Source organism: Lolium rigidum, chromosome 2 (assembly GCF_022539505.1).
Source record: "Lolium rigidum isolate FL_2022 chromosome 2, APGP_CSIRO_Lrig_0.1, whole genome shotgun sequence".
Taxonomy (NCBI): domain Eukaryota; kingdom Viridiplantae; phylum Streptophyta; class Magnoliopsida; order Poales; family Poaceae; genus Lolium; species Lolium rigidum.
In genome coordinates this window covers 223,711,281-223,735,906 of record NC_061509.1, presented here as the reverse complement: position 1 = coordinate 223,735,906, position 24,626 = coordinate 223,711,281, and positions in this window count along the sequence as shown.

Genomic DNA, 24,626 nt, shown 5'->3' with positions numbered 1-24,626 from the left:
CAAATTATTCAAGACCATATACCAATTACCACATGAAGCATTTTCTGTTTCCAACCAAATTTTAATTTTCGCCATGAACATTAAAAGTAAAACTAAGAACACAAGTGTTCAAATGAAAAAGCGGAGCGTGTCTCTCTCCCACACAAGGTATGATCCAATTTATTCAGAGAACTAAGATAACAAAATGAAAATAAAAGCACACAGACGCTCCAAGTAAAGTACATAAGATGTGACGGAATAAAAATATAGTTTCACTAGAGGTGACCTGATAAGTTGTCGATGAAGAAGGGGATGCCTTGGGCATCCCCAAGCTTAGATGCTTGAGTCTGCTTAAGATATGCAGGGATGAACCACGGGGGCATCCCCAAGCTTAGGCTCTTCACTCTTCTTGATCATATTGTATCATCCTCCTCTCTTGATCTTGAAAACTTCCTCCACACCAAACTCAAAACAATCTTATTAGAGGGTTAGTGCATAATCAAAAATTCACATGTTCAGAGAGGACACAATCATTCTTAACACTTATGGACATTGCCCAAAGCTACTGAAAGTTAATGGAACAAAGAAATCCATTCAACATAGCAAAAGAGGCAATGCGAAATAAAAGGCAGAATCTGTCAAAACAGAACAGTCCGTAAAGACGATTTTTTCAGAGGCACTTAACAGGCTCAGATGAAAAAGCTCAAAACTAATGAAAGTTGCGTACATATCTGAGGATCACGCATGTAAATTTGCAGCATTTTACGAGTTTCCTACAGAGAGATCTAATCAAATTCGTGACAGATAGAAATCTGTTTCTGCACAGAAATCCAAATCTAGTGTCAACCTTCTATTAGAGACTTTACTTGGCACAACAATGCAATAAAATAAAGATAAGGAGAGGTTGCTACAGTAGTAAAAAACTTCCAAGACACAACAAAATAGTAGCAAAAAAAATGGGTTATCTCCCAAGAAGTGCTTTCTTTATAGCCATTAAGATGGGCTCAGTAATTTTAATGATGCTCGCGCAAGAAATAAGAGTTGAAGCAAAAGAGAGCATCAAAAGAAAATAAGAAACAATTTTAAGTCTAACCCACTTCCTATGAAAAGGAATCTTGTAAATAAACAAGTCATGTAAGCATAACGCAACAAGCATAGAAAGGCAACACACTCGCAACTTCAAGATTCTCAACATAAAGAGGGGAAACTTAATATTATTAAGATGCATATAACCATGTTCCCTCTCTCATAATAACTGTCAGTAGCATCATGAACAAACTCAACAATATAACTATCACATAAAGCATTCTTATCATGAGCTACATGCATAAAATTATTACTCTCCACATAAGCATAGTCATTACTATTAATTGTAGTGGGAGCAAATTCAATAAAATAGCTATCATTATTATTCTCATCACCATAATCATCATATATAGGTGGCATATTGTAATCATAATTAATTTTCTCCTCAATAGTAGGTGGACTGAAAATATGATAGTCATCATTGTAATCATCATATATAGGAGGTAAAGTATCATCAAAGTAAATTTTCTCCTCCATGCTTGGGGGACTAAAAATATCATGCTCATCAAAACCAGCTTCCCCAAGCTTAGAATTTTCCATAGCATTAGCAACAATGGTGTTCAAAGCATTCATACTAATAACATTGCCATTAGCATGCATATAAAGTTCCATAGGTTTTTTAATTTTCTCTTCAAACACCTCATGTCCTAATTCAAGATAAAGTTCATAAAGATCTCTCATTTTTTTGTTGTTTTCCATTAAGCCTAACTAGTGAAAATAAAAACAAGAAACAAAAAGATATAATTGCAGGATCTAAAGGAAATAGCTTCGAGCACTCACACACCGGCAACAATGCTAGGAAATAGCTTAGTAGTCGGAGGATGTGAATACCTTTTACCTTACCTCCCCGGCAACGGCGCCAGAAAATAGCTTGATGTCTACGCACGCTTCTATTCCTGTAGACAGTGTTGAGCCTCCAAGAGCAGAGGTTTGTAGAACAGCAGCAAGTTTCCCTTAAGTGGATCAGCCAAGGTTTATCGAACTCAGGGAGATAGAGGTCAAAGATATCCCTCTCAAGCAACCCTACAATTAAGATACAAGAAGTCTCTTGTGTCCCCAACACACCTAATACACTTGTCAGATGTATAGGTGCACTAGTTCGGCGAAGAGATATTAAAACGTAGGTGGTATAGATGGACGGCAATTGCGATCTGAAGTAAATATTGCAGGAAGTAAAGATGCAGTAAAACAGTAAATAATCGATGTTTGCAGTATTTGGAAATAAGGCCTAGGGATCCTACTTTCACTAGTGGCCACTCTCAACATTGCAATCATAATTGAATATAAATATAAGCACTTCATCATACTACTCTCCTGTTGGATAAAGAACTCAAATTCATTGGGCAAGTGTGCAAAAGCACACCTCAAAGGCGTATTCCCAAGTACTAATAAACACCCCACACGGTCACCATGAGCATTCATAGGAGGTACTAACACACCACAATTCATAAGGGAGTTACACACGGCGCACACACTGTCACCATTACACCGAGGTCACAGTAACTCCAAAGTTCACATAATAAAACACTTGAATAGCATATGACATCTAGATTGGAAAGCCTACGATCACATAGATGAATAAATAAGTACTACTCTCAAACACTCTCTTGTTGGATAACAAACACCATTCATTGTGTAGGGCTACAAGAGCACACCTCAAGCCGGAGTAAACAAGCTCCACAACATCCGGAGTTCATATTAAAGTAACCTCTAGAGTGCATAATAGACAAGAGTAACATCTACATATTCATATAGATCACATCATGGGAGAGAGAGATGAACCACATAGCTACCGGTAGAGCCCTCAGCCTCGGGGGAGAACTACTCCCTCCTCATCATGGGAGACAGCAACGGCGATGAAGATGGCGGTGGTGTCGATGGAGATGACTTCCGGGGGCAATTCCCCGTCCCGATGGCGTGCCGGAACAGAGACTTCTGTCCCCCGAACTTGGCTTCGCGATGGCGGCGGCTGCGTAACTTTTCTCGTCTCGTGGCTTATCTTTTTAGGGTTTTCGCGATGGAGAGACTTTATAGGCGGAAGGGCAGCCTCGGAGGGGTCCCGAGGGTCCCACACCATAGGGGGGCGCCCCCCCTTGGCCGCGCCTCCATGTGGGGTGGGGCCCCCTTGGCTCCCCTCTGGCCCCTCTTCGGCATCTTGTTAATAGGTTAGTTCTGGAAAATGCATTAAAACGATATAAAGTATGAATAAAACATGTAGGTATTGTCATAAAACTAGCATGGAACATAAGAAATTATAGATACGTTGGAGACGTATCAGTTATCGTCTCGCCTGACGTACTTGACTTCGTACCCGTGGAAGCACTTGGCGATCTCGTCAACTTCATCTCTGTAAGACGCCATGACGGAGTTTCTGGCGTTCCAGGTTCCGGCTACTACTTGTTGTGCCACCAGGTCGGAATCTCCGCAGCATATGATGTGCTTGATCCCAATTTCCTTAGCGATGCGCAGACCATGTAGTAGAGCCTCGTATTTCGCCATGTTGTTTGTAGCTTCGAAGTGAATCTGCAGAACGTACTGCAACTCTTCTCCGGTAGGGGACTTCAGGGTGACTCCGGCTCCTGAGCCTTGATGCTTCTTGGACCATCGAAGTGCATGACCCATGTTTCTAGTTCCGGCTCCAGATTTGCATCCGGAGCCTCTGTCCAATCTGTGACGAAATCTGCCAAGACTTGGGATTTGACCGCAGTCCTGGCTTTGTAAGCGACGTCGAAGGCGGATAACTCGATGCCCCATTTTGTTGTGCGTACTGTTGCGTCAGCGTTTTTGAGAATCGTCGACAGTGGAGCTTTGCTCACAACTGTTACTGGGTGCTCTTGGAAGTAGTGTCTCAGCTTCCTGCTACCTAGGAACACGCCGTAGGCTAGCTTCTGAAAGTGAGGATATCTTTACTTGGATTCCGTCAGTACCTCGCTAATGTAATAGACGGGCCTTTGGACTCCGTACTCGTGACTTTCTTCCTTTCGCTCCACCACGATGACGAGACTGATGACTCTAATGGTAGCTGCCAGGTAAAGGAGCATGGGCTCAGACTCTTCCGGAGCTGCTAGGATAGGTGGAGAGGTGAGTATTTCCTTCAATCCCTGAAGTGCTGCGTCTGCTGCGTCGTCCCAGACAAATTTGTCTGTTTTCTTCAGCAGCTTGTACAATGGTAGCGCCTTCTCGCCAAGACGGCTAACGAACCTACTGATTGCTGCGACACAGCCAGTTAGTCGTTGCACATCTTTGAGACAAGTTGGCCTTTTGATACACAGGATTGCCTTGATTTTTTCCGGGTTAACCTCAATGCCTCTATAAGAGACGATGAAGCCAAGGAGTTCACCGGCTGGAACGCCAAAGACGCATTTCAGCGGATTCAACATCATCTTGTACAGACGGAGATTCTCAAAGGTTTCTGTGAGGTCGCTGATCAAGTCGGATCCTTTACGGGTTATGACCGCGATGTCGTCGACGTATGCCGGCCAATTTGGTCCTTCAGGCACCGCTGCATCGTACGTTGGTAGGTGGCACCTGCATTTTTCAAACCAAAGGGCATGGTGACATAGCAGTAGGTGCCGAAGGGGGTGATGAACGAGGTCGCCTTTTGGTCGGACTTCTTCATCCGAATCTGATGATACCCGGAATATGCGTCAACAAAACACAGAAGTTCCGCCCCTACCGTTGAATCAATGACTTGGTCAATGCGCGGCAAGGGGAACGGATCCTTCGGACCATGCTTGTTCAAGCCGGAGTAATCGATGCACATTCTTAGTATTTCACTGTTCTTTTTGGGTACAAGGACGGGATTTGCGACCCAATCAGTATGGATAACTTCTACTACAAAACCTGCCTCTAGTAACTTTGCTAATTCCATTCCTATGGCGCGGCGCTTTTTATCTCCAAAGCGTCGCATAGCTTGCTTCACCGGTTTAGCCCCCGGATTTATGTTGAGGTAGTGCTCGGCGAGTTCCCTAGGTACTCCGGACATGTCAGAAGGTTGCCATGCGAAGATATCCAAGTTAGCGCGGAGGAACTCGACGAGCGCGTCTTCCTATTTGGGGTCCATGTTGGCTCCGACTGAAACCTGCTTGGAGCCGTCGCCTACGATGAGGTCGTGCTTCTTGGTTTCAATCGCGGCCTCTAAGGAGGTCTTCTGTTCGATGATCTGCTTCTTGGTGGTCTGCATCTCAGTCGGATCCACCGCGGCTCTGTAGCCTTGCAGCTCCTCTCCAGATATCACAGACTCTGCGAATGTGGCTTCTCCTAACTCGCACTCATGAGCCTTCTTGTAGTCTCCGGATACGGTAATCATACCCTTTGGACCCGGAATCTTGAACTTGTTGTAGATGTAGCACGCTCTTGCGTGAAACTTGTGGTAGGTGGGCCTGCCGAAAATGACGTGGTACGAGCTCTTGAAGGGCACGACCTCAAACGTGATCATCTCTTCGCGAAAGTTATTGGCATCGCCGAAGGCCACGGGAAGTCTGATGTTGCCCAAGGAATTTTCCTTTTTACCCGGAACCACGCCATGAAGTTCAGTGGTACTGTGCTTGAGCTGTTCCTTGGTAAGGTTCATCCGCTCCAGAGTTTCCAGGTACATGATGTTCAGGCTGGCTCCACCGTCCATGAGGCACTTGGAGAAGTCATACCCGTCGATGCGGGGACTTACAACCAAGGCATAGCATTCTTTCGGAATGACAGTAGGATGGTCCTTCCTATCAAACGTACACGGAGTTTCCGACCACCTGACATACTGCGGCACAGCGGGAACTGTGGCGTTCAGGATCAGGAGAGCTGATTTGCTTGCATGGACTGTTGGAGTTCCAAGGAAGGTGTGGTATGCGCCCGCACTCTTTTTATCAAAGGGGTTAGGTTTAGCTGCGGATCCGACTTTGGGATCCGGCGAAGCATCATCCTCATCCATCGCCTTGGAACTGTCTTCCTCTTTGTCCTTGTTCTTGCCCTTGCCTCCTTTGCCGCGTGGGCGGTGCTTCCGGGCTCGCTTGTACCCTGCTTCTGGGTCAGACTTGAGATCATTGACCCACTTGCAGTTGCGGTTAGTGTGAGTGGAATTCCCTGTAGCCGGATCCAGATGGGCCAGGCAAGGCATGTCTCTGTACTCTTCATAAGTTTGGGGGGCGCGGGTTCCGGCAGCGGTGACCTCATCGCCATGCTGCTGGCCCCTTCCGGCTCGGCCTCCGCGGCCGCGACCTCTTCCGCCTCCTTGGCCTCCGCGCTGGAAGGCCATGGCGATCAAGTCGGATCCGCCACTCCTTTGGTCATCAGGGGGATTTTTCCGCTTGGTGCCGCTGCTGCTACCGTTATCACGGTTCTTCTTTTGCTGATGCAGGGGAATTGCTGTAGCTGCTAGATCTCCGCCTGCGTCGTCATCGGCGGCAGTATGATCGCTGGCGATGGTGATCATGTCATCCAAAGTCAGTTTGTTTGCATTGACCAAGCAAGTTAGCTTGTGCCGCAGCAGTTCTCCTCTCTGCAAACCACCAATAAAGGCGTGCATTGCTGTGAGGTTATCAATGTTCTCGCACTCGTTCCTGGTTTGCAACCATCGGGTGAGGAAGCTCCTTGAAGTTTCACCCTTCTTCTGGATACATGCCTATAGGTCGCTTGTCGTGGCAGGTCTTTTGTAGGTGCCCCTGAAGTGCTTCTTGAAGGCGTTCTTCAGGTCAAACCAGCAAAAGATGGAGTTTTTCTCGAGGTCACTGAGCCAGATCCGGGCTGGACCTACAAGGTACAACTGGAGCATGCGGCAGGCGATGTTAGGGTTTCCACCGGCGAAGGTTACTGCATTGTAGTAATCCTCTATCCAGGTATCCGGTCTTTCGGTGCCATCATAATGCTTCAGATTTCCGGGTAGCTTGAGATTCATCCTAGGCTTTGGTTCCTCTCGAATCATCCTGCTGAAGCACTTTGGGCCAATGTAGTCAGTTCTGTACTCGTTGAGGCGTTCCCGTGCATCACGCGGGCCGCCGCCAGGGGTTCTTGAGCGAGAGCGGGATCTTCGGCCTCCGCCTCCGCCTCCACCTCCTCCACTTGGTGGTGGTGAGGGAGACTTGCGAGGGGGCCTGTAAGATTTTTTGCTTCCGCCTTCCGATTCCCGGCGTTCTTCCCGTGGCTCGCTCCGGCTCCGGTGGCTACCTTCACCTTGGTGGTAGTCGCCTCCGTCGTTCCGGCTTCGGCGGGGCTCCGGCTCACATTCTGCGTTCCGACTCCTCCTGGGCTCAGGTTCGCGATCGTTGTTCCGGCTCCTTCTGGGCTCAGGTTCACGATCGTTATTCCGGCGGGGTTCCGGCGTACGCTCCCTGGTCCTCGGCGGCGGCATGTTGTCGCGGATATTGATTCCACCAACCCCATGGGGCCTAGTGTTTCCGACTGGACTACGCCGGCGAGGAGGTGGGGGACGCGGATATCCGTTAGGCGGAGGTGACGGGTTCCGGTACTTGCTCTTACCAGCGTACATTGCATCCTTTCCCTTCTTCGGATCCGACGGAGGCGCCTTTGATGGTATGGGGATCGGATTTGGGTGCTCCCTTGTTTTTCTTCTGCGCTCCGATGACCCGGTGCGCGATTCGTCATCGATGTTATGGGCGTCCTTCTGCGCGGTAGATACACAATGATCCGGGTTGGATTCCAACCTCGCGCGAAGTATCCGCCTTGCTCTGCTGCTTCATAGCCGAGGCAACAAGCGTGCGGACGTAGTCGATGTCGATCTCTTCGTCCTTCTTTTGCAAGATCTCCGCAGCCTTTTTCATGTTATCCTTCGGAGTTGCGAATGGCTGTTGCTCAGTGGGGGTCGCGAAGGTGATCTTGCGAGGGGTATAGCTTCTCGCCTGATTTGATCGACCTCCTGCTGAAGCTCGGTGACCTTGTCTTTCCAGTGCTGCTGGAGCTCCTTGACTTTCACCAGTTGTTCGTCAACCTCAAGCTCTCGCTGGTGGAAATTTTCCACGAAGTGCGCGGCTTCTTTCCTTTCATCCAGCATTGCTGTTGCGGTTCTAGCGATTTTCTGGGTTGTTGCCAACATCTCCTGCCTTTTAGCTTCTAGAGCCTCCGGATCTACAGCTTCCTCGGGAGTTAAAGGTTTGTTGAGGATCTCCGAGTGTGCAATTGCGTCCATGCCTGCCTGCGCCACCAGTTCTTCTGGGGACAGGACTTCCTTATGCGGTCGTGCCCGCGATAGCGGAGATCCTACATCGGATGGCTGCGGGTCGGAAGTGGTGTGCTCGTCTGCCGATTCCTGCTGATCCAGCGCTGCCAATGTTGCAGGAACTTGCTTAGGCTGGGCGGATTCAACTTCAGGCTGATCACCGTATCCGAATTCCTTCAACTTGCGATCGAACTCTTCAGTATCCATGGAGGGGGTATCCCCGGAAACTGGGCTGAGGTTGCCCAGGATCGATTCTTCACCCGGATCGCTGATTTCTCCGACAACCTCCTGCTGATCCGGAGCAGCGTTATTTTTCGGTTCCTCAACCTGCATGGGACCAGCTCCGGCTTCTTGAGGGGCGGTTCCTGCGGTATGAGCTATGAAGTGCACGAAGTGACACCTTTTCTTCTCTAACACCTGGGAGACCCAGGCGGATCTGCATTGGTCTTCCACCTTTATTTCCTGCTCAAGGGCGGATTGGGTGGGTTTTGATTTTTCTCGATCTAAGACGGAATTTTCCTTAGGAAGTTCCTGCGACTCAGATCGGATATTCGCGACTGCGTCCTGCTCAGCGGCGGTCGCGTCAGCGTTACTTACCAGTGCGTTCCCGTCGGAATCGACGGTCTCGCCGATGAAGATGTGTATCCTGCCGATCGGGATGATGGAGAGCTTGACGGGGTTTGTCTTGGCCGGAATCCAGCACTCGTCCTCAGGGACGATCGGGAAGTTTCCGGCGTACTTGACGCGCCCCACGGCGATGGTGTCGCCGATGCCTCCGAAGGTAGAACCCTCCCGGTTCCGGCCTCCAGACGCCGCAGGCCCCACGGTGGGCGCCAACTGTCGTTGCCTATTCGACGATACTCCAGAGGAGGGATCCTCATAGAAGAAAATGGGGCCATTGGGCGGAGAGTCCTCGGGACGGTGGTACACGATTTACCCAGCTTCGAACCACCTACACGATGGCAAGGCCTACTGCTGCTTGTCTGGAATTATCTGGGCGCTTTCGCGTTGTTGCAATGAGTTGTGGTTGTGCCTCTAGGGCTCCCGGGATCTGGCTTATAAAGGCGCACAGATCTAGGGTTTACATGGAGAGTCCTAGCCGGATTACAGGTTGCCTAACTATGGTACAATGTCTTGCCGTGTACGTCAAGGATCCGCCTTCCATCTACGTCGTACTGGATCCGGGCTTCCTCCGAAGGTCGGTTAAGATCCGGCTTACTGATCCTGGGCTGGACTTCATCCTTCATGATCAACAGCAACTGGGCCTCCCGATGGGCCACATGCCACATCACCGTCTATGGGCCACCCGGGCTTGCCGGATCTAGGCACTGTCGATGGTACACCCATGAAGTATACCCACAACAGCAGTTTGAGAGCTTGTCCAAGGCCAACTGCCAGGAAAAGATCTTGATTTTTAGCGGGACCTTCGCTTCCCACATATCTTTGAAGTGTGCAACCGTGGTATCCTGCGAAAGTTTTGTGTACATGGACTTGACGGAGTATTTGCCCTAAGATTCTAGATGCCATGAGATATTGTCCCGCCCCTCGCTCAACTGGAAATGTTCAACACATGCTTGCAGTGCCCTCCACTGCACCATGTCCTCCTGGTCCATAGATCGACGGAATATTTAGGCCGTCCTCATGGCTGGCCAGGGCAACAGAGATTGCGGGGTTGTCACGGATCGCAAAAAGGTGAGGGAAGGCGTCTTTGAGCGGCACATCCCCAATCCACCAGTCTGACCAAAAGTTTGTGCGAATCCCATTCTGCACTTCATGTTTAGCCCCTACCTTAAACAGATGCTTGATCTTGTGGGGCGATTTCCAGAATTGAGAGCCCCTTTGTCCCGATCCTGCGAACAGGTTGTCAGCATCCTTGTACTTAGCTCTGATTATATTTGCCCAAATTGAATCGTCGTGTTGATAGAGCTTCCAGATCCATTTCAAGAGTAGAGCCACATTCATCTTTTTGGTGTTGAATCACATTCGTCGCAGCTTGCCGATGCAGAAAGAAGCTAAGTTTGGATGGACAAGGGGGCTTACGAGAGGTAGCTGGAAGCTTTGGGTACTTGCTCCAAGTTATTTACCAGGTAATGACTATAAACATCTCAGTTTATGTTCCCTGAAAGAAAACGCAAACTTTGCATCATCTTGGCCTTCTCAATAGCCATGGCGCCCGTGTGGATGCTTGGCCGCCATAGATACAGTAAAAGAAACTGTCAACACAAATTTGAATGTAATAACAAATTAGTAACTACAAGGTAGAAGAGGCCAAGTAAAAGTCTTGCCGAAGCGGGTACCAGAGGCCATTATATTTTTGACTGGGCCCGTGTTGCAGCCCATCACTTAGTTGGCCCATCTTCTCACGTGGAAAGGAAACGAGCGACCGAACACGGCACTTACCTCCTCACTCCCCTCAAGAATGTTTGCCTCAATTTGCATCGAGCAATGGTTGATATGCGGTAGCCGATCTTCTCAGTAAGCAACGGTGATGATGATGATCACGGGGTGATAGCAGCGGAGGAACACGACGATGTAGTGGATGATAACTTGTATGATGCAACGAGATCTCTCGATTGGTCCTGTTGCCAATGCAGCAGCTCTCAACCCTGCAAGATATTCGCAACTCCACACACTTGCGCACGTAGCCGCCGACCACAAAGTGGTAAGTTGCAACCGTCTAATTCCCAATGGAACATCAGATCACACAAGACTTTAACAGGGTCTACACAATATCAAGCAATATGGTGTAGGGAATTCAATAGTTTTGCAGAGCAAACAACTAAGAACTAGGGTTTATCTTAAACATGGTCTAAAGCAGCTAGAGGGGCGTCCTATGGACTTATATAGGCGTCCAGGACGACTTCTGGTCAAAAAACTACGAGAATAATCGATCCAGAATAGATCTGGTCGAGACAGACTCGGACACGGCCGGTCTGGGGCCGGTCGACCGGGCCTGGGACCGGGCTGGCCGGTTCAAACCGGGCCAGGGACCGGGTGCTCACCGGGCACGGGAATTGTGGCGCAGTAACCCGCCCGGTCGCAGTCAGCGGAGCGTCCGGTCGGCGCCGGGGCGGACCCGGTCTGCCGCCCGGTTGGACCGGCCCGGGGACCGAGCTCGCCGGCATGGCGGCCGGTCTGACCGGGTGCTGGGCCGGCCTGGACTTCGTCTTCTCCTCTCGCGCATGCCTCCCGCTCCTCCCTCACGCGTTCATGAGATATCTTCATGTCCAGCTCCTTGTCCAGCTCCACGTCCATCTTCACGTCCAGCTGCTCCCCTCCTCCTCGTGCGATGCTTGCCTCCTCTTCATACCTGATGATACATAAGTAATAGGACTTAGGTAGTATAAAGTTCTCATCAATCAAGGTATCGTTTAAGAACAAGTTCACCTGTTGTTTAAGTAGCTTCGCACGAGCGCGTGTCATTGGTCCAATCCTGATTGGACTTGAGCTTCACAGCAGGTTCATCTTCAGTTGGTAATGACGGAGGTGGTAGTGAGGTAGGGATGTCCTCATCATCTCCCCCCTCCAAAAGGCGTCGACCTCGACGCTCCAAGGTCTTCTCCGTCATATGGTGTCAAATCAGCAACATTGAAAGAATTACTCACACCAAACTCATGAATTGGAAGATCTATCGACTATGCATTATCATTGATCTTGGCAAGCACTTTGTAAGGACCAGCACCACGAGGCTTCAACTTAGACTTCCTCAGCTTCGGGAACCTATCTTTGCGAAAATGTACCCAGACCATATCACCAGGCTTGAACAACATCTCCTTACGCTTCTTATTCATCTTTGCAACATTGCTCTTGCCTTTCTTCTCGAGCAACTCTTTAGTCTTCACATGAATCTTCTTCACAAAATTTGCCCTCTTGGATGCCTCCATATTGACTCTCTCATGTATGGGTAAAGGCAACAAATCAAGCGGAGTAATGGGTTTGAAACCATACACCACCTCAAAAGGACATAGCTCCGTGGTAGAATGTACCGCCCTGTTGTAAGCAAATTCCACATGCGGCAAACACTCTTCCCACTCCTCCAGGTTCTTCTTGATCATGGATCTCAACAGTTGTGACAAGGTTCTATTCACCACTTCAGTTTGACCATCAGCTTGATGATGACAAGTAGTACTGAACAGTAGCTTCGTCCCCAGCTTTCTCCACAGCGTCTTCCAGAAGTAGCTCATAAACTTCACGTCACGATCAGAAACAATAGTCTTCGGGACTCCATGTAGTCGTACAACCTCCCTGAAAAACAGGTTAGCAATATGCGACGCATCGTCGCTTTTGTGGCAGGCAATAAAGTTTGACATTTTAGAAAATATGTCCACTACCACAAATATAGAATCATGGCCTCTCTTAGTACGCGGCAAACCCAACACAAAATCCATACTTATATCCTCCCATGGTGTAGTAGGTGCCGGTAAAGGAGTATACAAAACGTGAGGCTTCAGCTTGGACTTGGACTTGTTTCAAGTAATGCACCTCTTCACATACCTGTCCACATCCCGCCTCATCTTTGGCCAATAAAAGTGGTCAGCTAGCATGAGTAGCGTCTTCTCACGCCCAAAGTGACCCATCAAACCTCCAGCATGTGATTCCTACAATAAGAGCAAACGCACAGACGATTCTGGAACACAACACTCATGAACTACAAATTTATTTGGTTACGATATCTGAATTTTGCCCAGAACAAGACTCATCATTTCATCTGAATTGTCTTGGTTTTGCATCTGAGTTAACATTAGTCGTTACTTCTCAATTCTGCACATATGCTACAGATTGAAATGCTGCAGCTCCACGGTCGTGCTGAGCATATCTTGCTAGCATATACCTTTTGATAGTAAAACTGAACTGCACCACAACACCACTCTGTTCAAAAGGAAATTAGTTAGCATAGTTCTTGTTACTCTCGGTTTTGTTTGGAACACATAAAACTAAACATACTTACAACTTTAGTCTGTTTCTCTTCATAGAAAAAGTTGAAAAAATGCTCATCTTACAGTGCCGGCACACTATCTCAGGATTGCACTAGCTCATTGTATTTTCTGATAATTTACAATGATGCGCACCGCCAAATGTTTTAAATAAATAAGAGGAAACGCAAAATGGTAGGCCAGCTTCCTAGTTGTGATTCCTACAACAATATGAGAATGGGTTGAATCGTACAGTGGGGATACATACTTAAGTTTGTGTTCGCAGCATCAAGGGTTGATTGGTTGAATTGTTGCACCAGGTTAATTTTCTGTTGCCCAATAACAAAGCATTGCGCACTAACTAACCGACATATTTCAGAATTCAAGTACGAAATTGAAACGATAATGTACCCTCTTGTCCATCCTGGGGCTTTCCGGTCCATAATCCGTGTTTCTCAGTTCACCGAGCCGACTCTGCTGGTCCGTCCTCGGCAGGACCTGCCAAGCCAAACCTTTACATTTGCCCCGTTGCAGATCCTCCTTGGTAGGATTATACCCAACGTGTACAGTTCCTTCCTCATGGGACCAAACACCGATTACTTTGCTGTCGCTGCAGCACGAATCGTAGACTGTTCTGCCACCATGTCACCAATCGCACCCATGTCCGCCATCATAGCACTAACGGTGCTGCTATCCATGTCTTCACCTTCGCTCGGAAACAATATGGCCTTTGCCTGGCCAGCCTGATATATTGGCACCGACATCACCGACCGAGAAAGAAATTTCGGGGCTGCGGGGTGAAAAAGAAAATTATCCCCTACCTGCGAACTGGATCTAGAGGAAATTATGTCTGCGCCATGAAGCTTTCATCATCATCACCCATCCACATCCACCACTTCCCCTCTCCTTTTTGAGCTCCAAGCTCGAGTTAGTTTCGGGAGAAGACGAGCTACTCTGTTTCCTGGAAGGAGAATGTCTTTCCTAAACCGTTCCGTGGCCTAATTTTCCTGCCCCCACACACGGGGCGGGCCCACACACTGCCTGAATCCTGGATCATGTCCAAGTAGCAGATCACATATGTTCCACTGGTCCAAGAAGGCCTAGCCCAAACTCTCCATCGACCTGTTTCACCGTCAAATTTGACCTTGCACGGTTCCTCAGGAAAAAAGAACTCGCGTGGGCCATCTAGCGAAATTGTTAAAAAAAGGCCGACCTTCGCGAAGGAAAGACAACTCGTTCTGCATACGACAAGTGGCGCGTTGTGGTGACAGAAAATCCCTGGGAAGTAGTCTCCCTGCTCGTCACGTGTCGCAAGGAGAAGCAAGGTGGGGATGAGGGAGGAGAGAAGAGCTGGGTTGTGTCAGTTTTTCCCTTTTTTTTTCATAGATTCGTTTTTTTAAAATGAAATATTTTGAGAATCGTAAGTCCAAATGACGAACCGTTTTCACTTTCGAGATCCACTCGTCGAGATCTTCAACCCTAGATCCCATGTTGATAGGTTTCGAGATACTTTTTTTTGTACTTCCTATACTACTATGGTTGTACTCGTGTTGTGTATCTAACTGTACTCGTGCATGAACTGATAAGTACTTCTGTTTTTGAAGGTATTTAGTGCATTTTCCCTTTACTCGTGTGAGCAACTGTACCTGTACTCGTTCGTGTGCGCGACTGTACCTGTCTTATGTGGACGACTGTACATGTACTCGCTCGTGTAGGCGACTGTACTTACTCGTGTGCGCGACTGTACCTGTCTGTGTGCGCGACTGTACCTGTCTTATGTGGACGACTGTACCTGTACTCGCTCGTGTAGGCGACTGTACTTACTCGTGTGCGACTGTACCTGTCTCGTGTGAGCGACTGTACCTGTATTTGTTCGTGTGCGCGACTGTACCTGTCTTATGTGGACGACTGTACCTGTCTCGTGTGCGCGACTGTACGTGCACTCGTTCGTGTGCGTGACTGTACTCGTGTGGTACACGTAACTGTACTCGTGTATAGTATGTAATTGTACTCGTATTTTCCATTTTCCGACTGCACTCGTCAGCTAGTTTTGCCGTTGAATTTGATCTATTTTTTGCATCACGCTGGATGCATGGATGCATGCGTACGCGGCCAAGCACGACCAGTAGCAAGTAGTACTTCCGTTGTACCTACTCCCTTCGTCCTCAAATAAGTGGACATCTAGCCTCTAAACTTTGTCCACAAAAGAGTGTACTCCTATCTTCCCAATGCAATTTAATTGCTTCTCTCTCATCGCACGGAAATCAAACCCAATAATATTAAGCATATATTCTTCTTGCTTTTGACATGCAATTAGCTTATTGGAGGTGAAAGAATTAAAGAGGAGAGATGCATGTTCCCAATGTGGTTTTCACTCCATCTCATAATTTATCTTGAAAACCCCGCAGGTACACTTATTTGTGAACGGAGGGAGTACACGGGAAGTACGCGCGGGAGCGTACGCGCAGATTCGATCGGTGGCAAGTACGCGCGTCGCGCGCGGGAGTTGTTTGGTTCGATGCCACGCGTCGTACGTACGTAGGCTAACTACACATTTGGGAAGGTCGGCCTCCAGGGAGTGATACCCGCCATCTAGCATTTAATTTGGAATACATCGTAACATTGGTATATTTATCACCTTTGCATGCACGCCGTATATCTCCTGGTAAAAATGTTTGGCATAGATCACATTGGACGTTTGGGCAGTCCATATAAAGGGATCATCTGGATATAGTATTATGATTGATTATTAACTACTGTCTATTACTCACAGACAGCACGGACAACCGCAGGGGCTGTCATGTTTACTGACACCACTGCCGTAGCTTACTGTAGGTCGGGGGGGGCACCCCCCCCCCCAATGATTTGGCACATCTCTGAAGGAAAAAAATTTGGGAGAGGTTTAAGGTTTACTCATACAGTCCAATTCTATAAACTATACAACGTTATCCATTGTTCCGGATAGGCTACTTCCTGTTTTCGACTTCTATATATGTCATATTCCAATGGTCTTTCCATGCATTATCAGCAATGATCTGGTAAGTCTTACTGCTTCCGCTTTGATATGGTCTTACTTTACTTGATAACAAAATAGGCATTAGCTATTACAAACCAGGTTCCAGATACACAATTAGATCTCAAAGATACAAGGAATTTGGAGTTGAGGAGTAAAAACAAGCAAGGGGTGAGGACGAGAGGAGTAGGTGAGGAAGAAGCCGTGTGTTCGCTGTGATCTTGATGTCGTGTCCGGAACTCCTCCCTTCCCTTTTACCTCAGTGAGTCCTGTCTAGGCATACATAGCGCCCCATGATGGAACAAGGCCCCTCTTGGACTATATGGGTCGAGATTGGCTCAATGAACTTTCAGCTCGTTGCTCTACCTCATCTGTTATCGATTCCTGTAGCTCTTCCTAGCTCTACTATCTTGCAAATGTTCTTCCATGATTTCCCCTAACCATGTTGGAGTTCAAGTGGACAAGGCCTGGACAGGGCGTCTGCTACTTTATTTTCATGTCCCTTCTTGTACACAATTTTCTAATTCAGCCCCAACAATTTGGTAAGTGCCTAGTGTTGCCATGGAGCTGATAGTCTTTGATCATCTAAATGAGTGAATGCCTTATGATCAGTTTTGATAATATTTTTTTCTCTTTGCAAATAAGATCATCATTTTTCCACTGACATCAAGCTTGATAAGCTCTTCTTTTTATAAGTTGACAACTCCCTGTTTTGGGGTCCTAGAGCCTTGCTTAAAAGTGCTATTGGGTGGCATTTTTACATATCACAGAGAAGTTCTCACTTCCTTTACATTGGTTGACACTTTCCAGTTCTTAATTGCCTGAATTTTGCTACTATCTTTTGCTACTCCATCAGCACTAATCTCATGTCCTAGAAAAGCCAGCTTCCTCTTAGCAAATTTATACTTTGTTATTTTCACTTTTAACTAATGTTGAAACACGTGTTTGACTAGTGTCAGGTGTTCTTCCCACTGAGGTGATTAAATAAGAATGCCATCAATAAAACCTGGAACCCGCTTTCCCAGCGAGAGTGCCAAAGTCTTTTTCATTCTTCCTTGGAATGTAGTTGGAACTCCAGTTAACCCATAAGGCATTACTTCATATTCATAATGACCTTGATGTGTTTGGGAAGCAGTTTTTTGCTTCATTCTCTTCTGTCAGTCGGATCTGGTGATGTCCTGCTCTTACATCCACACTGGTGAAATAAGAAGCCCCTTGTCATTCATCTGATAGTTCCTCTACTGTAGGAATTGGACATTTGTTCTTGACTGTGATTGCATTTAGATGCCCGAAATTAGTGCGTAAGCGCCAACTCAGATCCTTTTCAGCTACCAACAATAAGGGAAATGGGAATGGATTTATGCTGGGTTGTGTTATTCTAGTTGCTAACATCTTGGCAATCTGCCTCCCAATCTCATCTTTTCGCTCAGGGTTATATATGTATTGTCTCACATTAACTGGTTGTGCCCCAGGCAATAAAGGTATTTCATGGTGAAATTCCCTTTCGGGTGTCAACCCTTTTGGCTCCTCAAATAAATCAGCAAAATTTTTAGGATACTTTTCCAAATCCTCCTGGTATCTCTGCACATTCTGCCACATTGGGCACAATATTGTAATTTAACTATCTGCTTCAAATGAGGAACTGCCATCAATTTTCAGCCCCAATCCAATTCCATTGGACTATGTGCCTCTAACCAGTCCAGTCCATACCAGTGATGACATCATAACAATCTAATGGCAGCACCTTGAAGTCACTCGGCCTGAAAAATAGCTCCTTGGCACTTCCGTTCACACTTAGGGAAAATTCCAGTGCCCTCCAAGATTTCGCCATTGGCTACCTTTACCTTTACATTTTTCTGCAAGTAGTATCCCTGAAAGCTTACTTGCTAGCATATGGCACTGACAAAACTGGTGGAACTGCCAGAGTCAATCAATATGATTACAGCATATTTCTTGAATCTTCCCTTTCAACCTCATAGTAGCATTTCCTTCTATCCTCTTTCGAGCCTATTATGATATTGCATGCAGTTCTTCTGTGTCAGATTCACTGTCTTCACTCTTCAGTAGTTTCAGTAACTATAGGCTCCTCGGTCTGCATCATTTTGCGTCAGTTCGCAAACTACTTTTAGTTGTACAGTTTGCCCACACTTGTGTTTTCCCCATTTCTCGTAAGATATCAGAGCATTTGCCTTCTCATCGGAAGAGTGAGCTCTTGGAGTTTCGCATTGGGAGTGCTAATAGCGTTCCTTCCAACTACTGGAGTGAAATTGGATACACTAGAATACTGACATAGCCTTTGCCCAATCTGAGGCATCCCATCTCTTGTTGTCGTTGTGCTTCAAGCTCTTCAGGCAGCCCTTCCAGCATTATAGACAAAGAACTAGGAGCATCCAAATCTTCTAGTTGTTGAATAACAGCTACTGAACGAATTTCATCTTTGAACTCATCAATAAAGATAGTGGTAAAAATTTCAGGATCAATAGTGGCGTCATGGGCCAACATTTCATACATTCCTCTTCCTTCTAATCAAACTTTTATGCTAATTTTCCCCAATTTTTTCACATAGAAATTCACAGAACTCTTCCGAATTAATGTGTTCAATTTTATTTTCCACTAACTGCAACAAGAGAGTAGCTTGAACAGTAAAATTCATTGTGGTTAGGTCCTTCCAGTACATAGAATGGATCCTACACGGTCTAAAGTATTTGTCACAATTGCGTTTCCACCACTTTGGGTTATCCCCCTGAAAAATATCAGACCGAGATCATATCCCCAACATATTATCTTTTTTTTCGAGAGTACGCCAAAGGCGTACCATAATTTTATAGAAGGCAGATGTTTGAGTACAAGAACACTACCACTCGCTGCGAGCAACGAGCGTAGCAACAACTCCACACAGGCTAGTCCGAAGACAGCCACCACCGACAGAACAACAACACAAGATGAAAAAGCCTATCCTAAGCTAAGCACCAAAGCCGCGTCTCGACCTGCGACGGACCCTCCGAAGAACAACAACTACAAAGGACTCTCCTTGTCAACGCACCATCTTAAAAGAGATAGATGGCGGAACTCGGTCGGTCCCGAGAAGGCATCGTCTTGGACTCGCCGACAAAGGCGTGCATTGCGCCCCTGAAGAAGTCGTGGATAGCGAAGAGCACCGGAGGAGAGCAACCAGGAACCTCCATGTCGTGTCTCCAAACGCGATGCTCTCAACAGAGTGACGACGTCGAGGACGCCGCCATCGCGCCGATCCAACTCCGAATCTAGGCTTTCGCCAGGAGACATCTACCAGACCAGTGAGAGAGAGCAAAGAAGCATCGGTACCCCTCGCAACGCCTCCAAGGAGGGGAACGACGCCCGCAGACGCCGTCATCGCTGGCACCGACCAAGGCGGCCAAGACTTTCGTCCGAAAAGCCGCATACTTCCCACTGTACCCGCCGGACTGGGACAACATCCAAGATGTTCACACCGCCGCCGCCGCAGCACTTCACCAAAGCCGCCGAAATGTCGTGGAACTCCCACGGCTTGCACAGACGAGCTCCCTCCTTCTTCCCGCAGCCCCCGCCCTTCTTCCACCTCCTGCACGGTCGAGGAATAGCTGCACAGCAGCTGTCACCTCCTGACAGCTGTGTAACAGCCGAAGCCCTCAGACCCAGATCGGGCCCGGGAGGGCCCAGATCTGGTCCGCGCCGCCAGCCCCGCCGGCGTTGCCCCTCCACGGCCTCCGCCGCCTCCAGGAGCCAAACGCCGGTAGAGGCTGCTGCTGCGCCACCACCGAACCTCCATGGCCCGGGAAGACCAGCGCCGCCACCCAGGGAACCGCGCCGTCGCCTCGACGCGTCGTCGCCTCCGGTCCCTGCTCCGCACGCAGGCCTCCCCGCCAAGCCGCCCGACCAGCACCTCCGCTCCAGCTCGCCGCGCCGCCGCTCGACACCGCTTCGCGTGCCGCTCAGCTTGTCGTCCCGCCCCGCGCGAGGAAGGCCCGACGGGGCTCGCCAAGATCTGCCCGCCGCCCTTTGACGGCCGGGCGCCGCCACCACCGCCAGCCTCGGTGGCGACAGCGGCCAGGAGGGTCGGGACGGGGGGCGCTCGCTCGATCTAGGGTTTGCCCTCCGGAGTCGCCCGCGCGTGCGACCCGGGAGGGGAGGAAGCAGGGTGCGGAAGATCCCCCCCAACATATTATCAATTCTAGCATCTACTGAATCAAACTCTATTACTTCAGCGACACATGAATCATTTAGGGGAGTGATGACCTTACCATTGTCCGAATGTCTAGATTGAGACCCACGGTGTCCAGTGTGCACATGATGCCCATCTAGGCCTGCAGATCCAGCCCCACCACCCTCCGGTCTCGGTAGTATGGGCAGCTAGTGCTGCATCAGTGTGACCACCCCAAGGCCCGACCTCGTGACCACAGTGGTCAATTGCTGATCGCTCCAATAGACTTGTTCCCTTGGGAACTCAACCATGCTAGCGCGCCATAGGAGTCAGTGAGGAACAAGCCGCTTGTTCGCCATGATCTTCCATGTTGTGTCTGTAGCTTCTGCCTTCCATTTTATCTCAGCAAGTCCAGTCTTGGTCTATGTAGCACGGTGATGGAGCAAGGCCCCTCTTGAACTTCCTGGGCTGGGCTAGGCCCAATGAACTTTCAACCCATTGCTCTACCTCATCTTCTATTAATTCCGGTAGCTATTCAAGTGGCTTCTGTAGCTCATCCGGCAACAACAACTCTCGAGTAGTCAGATCCCTAACACATTTCTTTCCTCAATTAATGAACTGATATTCGTACTTATCGAAATAAATGAAATATTTTATAATCAGTGATTTAAAATTGTACCCTTTCCTCGACGTGTCGAGTCCCTGGGCGCCTCTATGGTAAGAATTTGCTGCTACATTTTTGTTCAAAAGGTAAACAGGCCGAAAAAGGATCTTAACGTACTATACGTGCAGGTACGTTGTAGCGGGACTGCTCCAGGTTCCCTGCTACGTAGGGTTTATGGTGGCACTGCTACTAAAGCGCCGCCTCTCCGCTAGGTGGTTCCCTACTACCTTTACACAGGTGCAGCAGTCGGAGTGCTGATGATCGATCCAGATTCTCATATTCAGATATGTATGCGTGTCCGTGCGCGCGGGTGCATGTGTGTGTGGTGTGTGTGTAGACAACTTGGCATGCCTTTGTGTGTGGTGTGTGGTGTGTGTGTGTGTGTGTAGAACTTGGCTTAATGGGCACGCACGAAGCGCTTCACGAAGTTTGGAGTGCTGATGACCTAGTTTCTCATATTCAAATATGTATGTATGTGTGTTTGTGCGCACACGCGTGTGAGTGCGGTGTGTGTGTAGACAACTTGGCTTAATGGGCACGCACGAAGCGCTTCGCGGAGTTTGGAACACTGTTGGTTTCTTTCCTTTCCTTGTCGATGTACGAGTTCACTTCTGCTCACCCCACGATAAAAGGAAGGCATGTCACATATTTCACGCCGAAGTAAACACGAGCGCGAACCCTAGCTTAGCTCTCTACGCGACCATGCTCGCCGATTGACCGGCCAATTACGACATGACCGACGCCTACCTCGTGGGCGGGATCGGCAGCCGTCCCGTCGTCTCCAGCTTCATCCACCACAAAGACCTCTACTCTGCCGTCCTAGACGTCCTTGTCTTCGGCCGCCAGATATTGATCTCCATGAGCTTTTTTTTTTCGAATGAAATCAGATGAGCTCGTTTGCTATGTAATCTGTAAAGAATTATATTTATGTTTGGGATAGAAGGAACTGACAATGAAATGAACATCTTGTGACTTGTTATGTTGCAAGTTACATATGTTGATTTGTAAAGAAGGATACTGAAAAGGACCCCCGCTCCCGTCGCCTCCCCTGTGGGCGACCGGGGCGCCCCGGCCTCCCCACCCTCTCCCCCCCTTCCCCCTCCTTCCCCCGCCGTCGCCGCCGCCGGCGGGAGCCGCCGGGCAAAGCCCGGGCGGTGCTGGCGGCGGCGGTTTTCTCCTCTCCCGTGCGCTTGGGAGGCCCGACGGGGCGGGCTCGACCAGGCGACGTTGGAGGGCGCCGGCTCCGACCCAGGCCGGCGCGGATCTCGCCGTGGCTGGCGGCAAGGCGGGCGGTCGCGGCGGTGGTGCCCTACGCCTCGCTAGCCGACACTCCTGCGTCCATGGTGGCGGCGGCCGATCTGGGCCCGCGGGCCTAGATCTGGGCCGGTCAGGCCCGGCCATTTTGGGGACTCTCTCTGTCTGTACGTAGAGGCCTCCTCGCCCACCATCCGTCGCGGCTTGTGCCGTGCTCGGACTGGACCGGCGGTGCCGGTTTTGGCGATCTGCCCGCTTGGGCTTGTCGGAGCTCGGTTGAGCTTCCGGTGGTGGGGCGCCGTTGGGGTGTCGTCCCGCCTTTCTGGTGTCGCTGGGGCGACGTCCTTGCTAGCTATCTGGGACGAGGTCCTTGGGCCAGCTCGGTACTGCAGCTACTCCGGCGGCTGCAGTCTGTTCTCCCTCCGACCAACGTGGTCGTGCTTGTGCAGGTGTGCTCGCGCGCTGGGGATGGTGGACATCGTGGTGCCGCCAATCTACGGTCTTGGACGTCTAGATCTGGGTCTGGCAGATACCTCTGCCAGCTAGCACGTGTTTCCTGCGGATGAGTTTAGTTGGGGCTAGCTCATAGTGTGACTTAGGTTGGAGGCGCAGCGGTGATCTCCGCCTTGTTCGCTCTACGTCCTCGTGACGGCGTCTGAAATTTCTATCTAGGTTTGGACCTCGGCGAAAGCAGCACATGGTTCTGACCTGTGCCGGCGACGGCGTCACCTGCGGGTGTCGTTACCTTGTTGAAGGCGTCCCGATGATGGCCCTTCTGTTCGAAATGATGGACTCCATCCCTCTGCCTCAATCTGCGCCTCTTGGAGGCCTCGCTTCGTGTAAGCTTTTCTAGTAGTGTCTTGTGGAGCACTATGTGACCTCCCGCTGGTGTCTCAGCCCTCCCGCAACGTCGGCCTGGCTGCATTTACACGGTTTGTTGCGGTAGCTGATTTCCTTCCTAGCGCCTTTGGGGGGCTTTGCTAGGTCGGCGTCTGGTCGTAGCTCTTGCCGATGTGCCTATCCCAATGCCAGGGGATGATGCTGTGTGTTTGGTCTGGACCTAGCCCGAGCTCCATGGGTGGTGGTTCTCGGGTCTGGGTGAAAACTCTGCAGGTCCTTCTCTGCCGACGACGATGACGCATCCTTGCGCCATTCACCTTCTTGGAGGCGCCGCCGCAAGACCCTCCCTCCTTTGGTTCCTCAAGCTCTGCTAGGTGGCCGGCCCGTCGTTGAGTTCCCCCTTGAGTTTCAGTCTTGGTGCGGTGGAGGTTTGTTGGCGTGGACTCGGCTGTGATCGCCCTGGTGCAACAGAAGACAAGGCTCCCTCTTCATGGATCAATTGGCGTTTCGGCTTGCTTTTCTGTGTTGTCTTTTGTTGTGGTTTGGGTTGTGCGCTTGGCGCATGTGTGTTGTAACTCTTGGTGTAACTCCTAGCCGGTTGATGGCTTCGTTAATTCAAAATCGGGCTCACTTCGAGCCTTCCGTCTAAAGAATGATACTATACAAGCGTGAACACTTGGAGGCCGGGCTACAGGTAGCCCGGTATCAAGAGCGTGTATGTATGCATTGTGATATGTGCTCGAGATGATTTCTACCAATTATCAATCAATATAGGGAAATGTGGGAAGTGGACTGGCACATCTTAGAAGGCATACGCCCGCTTATACATGGGCGATGGAGGAGGGCCACCAGACAGCACAGGATGTACCAATCAATATGAACTTAGGGTGTGTTTGGTAGACCAGCTGCACACAGAAATTCCCATCTCAACTCAGATTTTCCCAATTTTAGTTGTTTGGTAGGTCGGGTCGGCTCACCTGGGCAGTGCCGAGCTCATGCAAATAAGGCCTCTCAGCCAGGCCGGGTTGGGAAGCTCAAATCGAGCTTCTCAGGTCGGCCAGGCTGAGCTCGCCCCGCAGAACACTGTAGCGCATGCCCCACGCGCGCCCGCGCCCCCCCAGACCCCCACCCCCTCTCCTCATTTCCCCCATCCTACCTCTCTCGCTCGTCCTCCTCCTCTGGAGCGCCACCACTGTCTCCACCTCCTTTCGACCGTCCCCGCCACGGAGAACCTCCAGCGCCGCCATGGACAACCGCCCGCGCCGCCACTGTCTCCACCTCCTGTCGGCGCTCAAGCGGGCCTCGTCTGCCCGTCCCCGCCACGGAGGACCTCCAGCGCCGCCATGGACAACCGCCCGCGCCGCCACGGACGACCTCCTGTGCCTCACGCCGCAGCTCGAAAATCCGCCGCCAAGGCCGCCAGGCACGGCCGCCAGCCACCGCCCCTCCTCACGACTCCACGTTTGTCATCCAGGGCGCCTCCTCACGCCGGCCGGCGGCCAACCACAGCGCCTCCTTGATGGTGGTCGGGATCTGCGGACCCGATTGCTTTTCCT